The sequence below is a fragment of the Camellia sinensis genome, chromosome 6 (genome assembly GCF_055761805.1).
Source record: "Camellia sinensis isolate YWXY chromosome 6, ASM5576180v1, whole genome shotgun sequence".
Taxonomy (NCBI): domain Eukaryota; kingdom Viridiplantae; phylum Streptophyta; class Magnoliopsida; order Ericales; family Theaceae; genus Camellia; species Camellia sinensis.
Genome location: NC_138966.1, coordinates 24,559,853 through 24,567,447, shown reverse-complemented (window position 1 = coordinate 24,567,447; position 7,595 = coordinate 24,559,853). Strand labels below are relative to the sequence as shown.

At 33.4% G+C, this 7,595-nt stretch overlaps 1 long non-coding RNA gene across 1 annotated transcript; it reads left to right on the top strand.

Moving 5' to 3' along the window:
* Window positions 1-6,194: 6,194 nt before the first annotated feature.
* Window positions 6,195-7,287, top strand: LOC145792251 (uncharacterized). Its single transcript, XR_014331639.1, has 2 exons — window positions 6,195-6,352; window positions 7,024-7,287. It is a non-coding gene; the product is annotated as an uncharacterized LOC145792251 (long non-coding RNA).
* The last annotated feature ends 308 nt before the right edge of the window (window positions 7,288-7,595 follow it).

Here is a 7,595-nt window from a genome sequence, read left to right as displayed (position 1 = left end):
CAATTGGTTGATATTGTTTGTGATATATCTGAAGTATATTCTACTATTTGTGTCAACAAATTTACTGGAAGTAATTTTCAAGCCCAATACTTAAAGCCTCACCTTTGTATTCTCCACCAATTTCTTGTAGAAAATGTTACTCCAACAGGAGGACATTTTGATGTTGCTTTAATTTATAATGCTTATTTGATATATTGTTTTGAAGTTGGATGTAAATTGGATTTATGCTATACTCATGAGAGAAATGGTCGTTGCTATTGCCACTAGGCAGTCATTGGTTTTCGGAGCTCTACTTAGAAATTTATTTATTTATTTTTATTTTTTATTTTTTAAATATTTCAAGATTAACAGAAACAAAAATATCTTCTAATATTTCAAAATACACACTCACCTGAGCTGGCGGTAGTGATTTGTTACTGCAAAATCTGAATGCTCCAAATGCACCAATTGATGATCTCGAAGAACATGATGAGAATGCCATGCCACCACCTCAACAACCTTAATATTGGACTGATTTTCTGGCTATGGAACAAGAATGACACAATCAACGTGCTCAATGGGAACAAAACATGGCTAATCAGTTCGATACATTTATCATTGCTCAGAACTCATTAATTCAACAGTTTGGTGGTTTTTGTGTGGACACTGAAAGATGTCATCAAGAATCAAGCAATCACATTGATCAAATTGAGGACCGAGTGACTGACATCTATCATCACTATTTCCCTCCACCACCACCTGACACTGAGCATTGAACTTATTGAGGGAGAGAAAGATTGATGTTTCTCACAAATGGAAAGGAAGTCTTGATGGTTATTTTCTTAATTTTTAAGTTGTTTTTAGTTTGTACTTTAAGTCTTTTGTTGGGTTTGTTAGTTTGCATTTAAGGTCCTTTGTTGGTTTGCATTTTAAATTTTTTGTTAGTTTCCATTTTAAGTCTTTGGTTGGTATCCAACTTATGATAGCTTTTTATTATGTTTAATACTACAAGTATGTGTATGGATAGCAGAAGAGCTTCGTGGTCCACATGGTCCATAAGATGCTAAACATCATTACTAATACAACCATAATGGAAACTCACACTACAAGAATTTACACATTTTGCGACCACTTTTGCCGACCAAAAAAATTTTGGTCGCAAAAAAATGACATTTGGCGACCAAATATTAATTAGTCGCGAATGATCATTATTTTTGGCGACCAAATATTATTGGTCGCAGAAGGTTATATTTTGGCGACCAAAAAATATGTTGGTCGCAGAAAGTGGTATACTTTTGCCAACCAACTACAAATTTGGTCACAGAAGGTCACATATTTTTTGGCGACCAAAAATTTGGCCGCGAAAAATTTATTTTCAGCAACCAAAAAAAGGTAATCGCCAAATTACTACTTTTAGCGACTAATATTTTAGTCGCCGTTGATTGAGATTTGGCGACTAAAACAATTTCTCGGCGAAATAATCTGTTTTTGCGACTAATTTGAGAGTTTGGTCGCCAAAAGTTTGGGGGAAAATTTGAAAGATGGAGGGGGGAAATATATATATATATATATATTTTTTCAATTTTTCCATACGCCTCACTACCTCAGGCCCCTTTTCTTTAGATTTTGCCCTAATTTCTTGACAGACCCAACAAACAAACCCAACAACACACACGCAGAGACTCTTTCTCTCTCTCTCTCTCTGTCTCTTTACCCTACCATCCGACGATCTACACAGTGAACCCAACACATCCGACGATCTACACAGTGATGAGCGACGATCTACACACTGAACCTCTGGCCGACGATCTACACTTTTGAACGGCGATCGATTTGCATTGAACGACGATCGATCTACAGTGAGGTCTCTTTCTCTCTCTCTCTAGACGATCGATTGATTTGCATTAAACAAAAGTTAATATTATATATATATATATATGCTCTAATAATTTATGTATAAGTGCCAGCAACACCAGCAACCTTTACTGTATAAATTAGGATAGATTTCTCTTTTCCCTTCTCATTTTTGCTATGTTTTGGAACTTTAGATGCGTTTGGATTTTGGCTTTGTGAAAAGGAAAGGAATTAATGGGTCTGTGAACAACAAAAAAAAATTATTGTACTATATAGTTTGGGTTAGAAATATAAGCAGAAAATTAATGGGTCTGTGAACAACAAAAAAAAAAAAAAGAATCTCTGTTGTTATTTTTGTTTAGTTAACCATAAAAAATGAATATGATAAGGCCTTGCATAAATACTGATAAGGGGTCTGTCAATTATTTTTTTGTTTAGTTAACCAGAAAATTGATTTGATTTATTTTGTTTAGTTAATGGGTCTGTGAATTATTTTTTTGTTTAGTTAACCATAAAAAATGGGTCTGTTTAATTAACCATAAAATTGATTTGTTTTGTTTTGTTTTGTTTAATTAATGGGTCTGTTTAGTTAATGGCTTGACTACTGTGTTTCTGTGTAATGTGGAAATGGTTAAAAAAATTAATTTCTTTATTTATGCGTATGCATGTTTGTGCATGTGCTTTGGAAAGGAGTGGAGAACATATATGTATGCTTATTCAAATTTTGTACCTCAGTTTTTTCAATTAGCAAGGCTTTCTTTTAGTGTTTCTTGATGCCATGGGTCTGTTTAGTTAATGCTTTTAGTTTTTTCATGTGCTTTGGAAAGGAGTGGAGAACATATTTGATGATTCGATGCCCTAATTCATTTCGTAATGACTCGAGATAAGGAATTTTCCATGGCTACACAATACTCATTTTGATTTTACATTCTATCTCAATTGTTTTTATTCATTTTCAATTATGAAACTACTCGGATCTATATTCAATTAGTTTGTATTTGGCTAGTTTGTTCGATTGACATATGGTTTCGATTTTGGGGTTTTGAAACATTTGTGCTATCGATGTTTTGGTAGTGTAGAGATTTTTAGGTTTTTCTTTTTAAACATTTGTGTCGATGATGAATAACTCTGATTCTTTCCCAATCTATCCTTGGTAAAGGTTTTGACTTCATCTTTTTTCACATGTTAACTTCTTCTTCTCTGTTATATATATATATATATATATATATATATGTATCTATAGACTAGTATATATGTGTTTATAATACATACATATATATATCTGTGAGTGTGTGTGTATGTATTATACGAATGATTGAATTACAGTAATGTTATCAATTAGGTTCAATGCTCTGTTATCTTTTTGTTATTTTTGAAGGAGTTTTGATGAAGTAGTTTTTGCTGAGATTTGGTTCTTTGAATGGTGTTGTTCATATGGGAGTTCAAGACGGTTTATTTACAGTTTCCATTGGTTGAGATCAACCTAAAGGTCAGTGGATAAACTTGGGCTATAGACTATAGTGTTAGGCATGTTTTGAATTGGGGTTAAGAAATTCCAATAGGAGATTTGTGGGCTGACGATGTTTAGAAACTGTATTATTGCATGTTAATGTTATGAGGAATTTGCACTTACAATTAAGGAACACACACCCTATGTGAGAAATTTCTTGGAAAGTTCTATGCTTGGGTTCAAAAAAAAAAAAAAAATCCACATTACCTTTCTCTCTCTTTCATTTTTGCAATCTTAAGATGATTAAATGTGTAACATTAGGGTATTCTTTTCAAATGGGTTTATCTATTTTCTTTCATAGACTTTGTTACAAACTGATTTGACTTTTGTCTCTTGAAGGTCTAAAGGAAAATTGATATGTTCCAATTTCTTTCATTTTTCACTGTCAATATCTATCTACATGTTCAATTTCTTAAATAGTTTACTTCCTTCATGTTCCTAAGTGACAAGGTCAATGATCTTACTTTATTGAATTTTAGATCCTCTTTCTTTATTAATTTACATCACCATCTAAAATCTTTCTTGTATTGACATTAATTGTAATTCCAGTAGGATCTAAGGCATGACATAAAAGAGAATAGTCATAATTGTAGTCTTTGGAGCTAATTTTAGCAGTCACTGTCAATATGCCACATTTGTGAGAAGATATATTCATTACTATCATTAGATTAATTCTTTGTGGAACAAATTCAAGGTGTCTATTATTGTTGGCATGCAATGATAATTAGTTAATGAGTAAGATAAATACAATCTGACTAGCATAGAGCATAGCAGCAAATTGGGGTTTAAGAATCCAAACAAGAGAATACCTTTCTCAAAAAATCTTAGAATTGTATATAGTCCATCATAGCAATCTATGGTAATATGTAACATTAGAAAGATATTTTCATTCTGTTTCCTACTATGTTGTGTCACCCAATTGTCCCAACTCAAGCTGATCAAAAAAAAAAAAAAAATGTCCGAACTCAAGATGTCTCATTGTTGAAATGTGTGATTAGATTAGTTGGTCAAGTCCCAATAAGTTGGGCAGACTTGTTTCATAAAATCAAAAAACAATGTTATGTCAAGGCATTGTACTCTGTTATGGATGTAACTTACCAAAGGTTGATCCCATGATCCATCATTACGAATTTCTATAATTTTTATCAGGTTACTCTAGGAATATGCCTGGATATAAAATATGTCAAGCATAATGAGTGAATAGCACATTTAGTATGTTTGTAATTAGCAACTCTCTGGCTTTAACGCAAAGAATGAACATATTCATGTTTGTACAACTCTGTAAAGTTAGGCTTGGCTACACATGCTACTGCAATTTTGGTCGAAGAAATTTCTAGTGAAACATGAACATTCATCAATAGCAACATGAACAATTTCACACCTAATGTCAAAGGCACAAGTAAAATAGTTCTTAGGCATCATTGATAATCTTTCTCACAGCATGGAACAAACACATCAATGCAAAGAATCATGTAGATCATCCATATTTTTATAGGGGCAATAAATACATACACATGTTGATAAGTTACAAAGGCCATAATTTTGAAGTTAATGGTTTTCGTTTGTTGGAGCTAAAGCCACCATTCAAAAAGCAAATTTTTAATTGATACAAGTGGTTACAAGTGAAATCACCCATAAAATTCCATCCTAAGCTACAAGAGACTAGACCACAGTGACATTCACTAGCAAAAGGACACAAAAAATGCAACGAAGAGATGAAAATTCTAGAACATGAAGAAGTGTAGCCTTAATATGTGAGAAGATTGTGGGCCACTAATTCATTCATTCATGAAGAAGTGCTTGTGAAAAAAAAAACTTGACGATGTTGTTTAAACTCATGTTTATTATCTCTTTTAGAGGAAATGGAGCTAGTGTCCTTCGGATTGTTCCCTATGCAGCATTACATTTCATTATGAAATATGAGCAGTATCGCATTTGGATCTTGAACAATTACTCTGCCTTGGGAACGGGCCCCATGATAGTACTTTTCTACTCCTTTTTCATTGATTTGGTTATTTAGTTTTTGTGGGTCTAAATTTAACATTCTTCTTTTGTTATATGATGGAAATTAGGAATGGTGAATGGGGTGATCATGTCACTTTGCAGGCCGCTGCAGATTCTGTATGGTTCTGCAACTTCATTTTTTCTTTTCTCTTCATTATTAATATAGGCTTGTTGGTATTTTTTGTGTACTATCACTGTGGATGGGGGGTGAGGATTGTGTAATGCGGCCCAATGGGCTGTCAGCCATCAGATAATACAACTGCATACATAACTTTAGGAATTACCTTGTTAAAGATTATTTTGTAGATCTCTGTTTAATCTGATTAATAGCATATTCTAGAATTATATTATGACATATGACTGGTAAAGTGTATGATGTTGGACATTTAATGTTACAGCTAGCAGCTCTGTCTCAACTAGATTTGTTGGACTTGACCAAACATGAACTAACAAACTGTGTCCAAATTTTTTGTTTTTTGATCTATTGGTATCTGTTGTGCAACAGAATGTTGTTTGCCTGTTTAGTTATTCTGTTTCGATATAGTTGAAGTCTATCTAGATATTTCATGTTATGGTACTATACATTACACAGTTTGCCATTTGCCAACTTGCTTTAACCCTTTGCTTCAAAATATTTTGCAATCAAACCATCTTGATCATGATTACTTAGCTGCCCACCATTACTAGCAAGTGCATGCATGCATTGTTGATGTTCCCTTTGATGTGTGATGGTGGGTATAAATATTATGTGTCTTGTGGGATCACAATTTCGAATTCTTATGGCTATTCAGAGTTTACCATAATGACAAGTAAGTTGTGTGTGTGTGTGTTTTTTTTTTGGGTGGTTTTGGACGGACGAAGTTATTTCAGAAAAATATATCTTGGAATATGGAACGGATTGTCTAGAGATGCATGTTGGAGCAGTTGAGCCTGATGAACGTGCTTTGGTGGTTGATGATTTGATTGCCACTGGTGGAACCCTCTGTGCAGCAATGAATTTACTGGGTACTCACTTGTAAATCATTTGTATTAGCTTTATGAGCCCCAGTAAAAGCACTGTCCTCTTTTTCTTTTTCCTATATTTTAAAAAATTTATGTGGAAAATGCTTTGACTCATGGATATAAACAATTCCATATGTAGTGAGAAAACGAACCACCTGTTTATTAGTCATTGAACATAGGGACCCAATGAAGGGTTACCTGGACAAGGGCTACAACTTGGGCTATTTGGATCTGGGTGAAGGCCAAATACTATGCCAACCTTTTAAAAAAAAAAAAAAAAGGATTGAAGAGGCTGTTATCCAATTTACCTTGAGTCAAAGGTGTTCAGCGTCAATCATGTTGGTTAGGTTGTTTGGTTAGCCAAATAACAAAATTTACCATATGTTTGTTATAGACTTTCTCCTTCTTAATTCATCAAGCATTTTTCCCATTTAACAAAATGAATGTTTTGCTCCTATTTCTCAGGACTGAATTAATATGGAATTTGATGTTGCATACTTGTGTATTTTATTGATTGAGCATACCTCTTCAATTAAATTTTCGAAACCATATAGTATGCATTATGTATGCATGTGTAGCGACTGATACTGCCCTTGCTGCTGGAAATATATATATATATATATATATCGTGCAAACCAGAATATATTGCGACTGATTTAATTTTTTTTGGTCAGAACGTGCAGGGGTTGAAGTTGTTGAATGCGCATGTGTAGTTGAATTACCAGATTTAAAGGTTTGTATGCAATGCACTCTTGGCCGCTTTCATTTCCTTAGCTGTTAGTTAGTTCTTCTGTGGTTTGGTTCTTAAATATCATCAATTGATTGTGATTCTTGCTTCTATAATTACTTGTTTTTATTGAAACTGTGCTCTGCTTATATGCTGCCACTATCTCAGTTCCTTGACATTTATCTGAATTGATCAATTGACATTTATATGTTGCTGCTGCTGAGTTATGTGTTGAAACTTGGATATAGAAAATTTTATAATAAGACCTGTTTTGATAATGAATTCGCTAAATATTACAGGTGTATTATTTTCCTACTTTGGCGACCAATTTATTAGTCGCGAGAAATAAATTATTTTTTTTCGCGAAAAATGACAATTGCCAACCAAGAGTTTTGGTCGCAAAAAATACATCTATTGCCGACCAAAAATTTTGTTGGTCGTGGAAACTCACTTTTGCCGACCAACAGTTTTGGTCACGAAAAGTAACAATTGGCGATCAAACTAATTTTGGTCGCACAA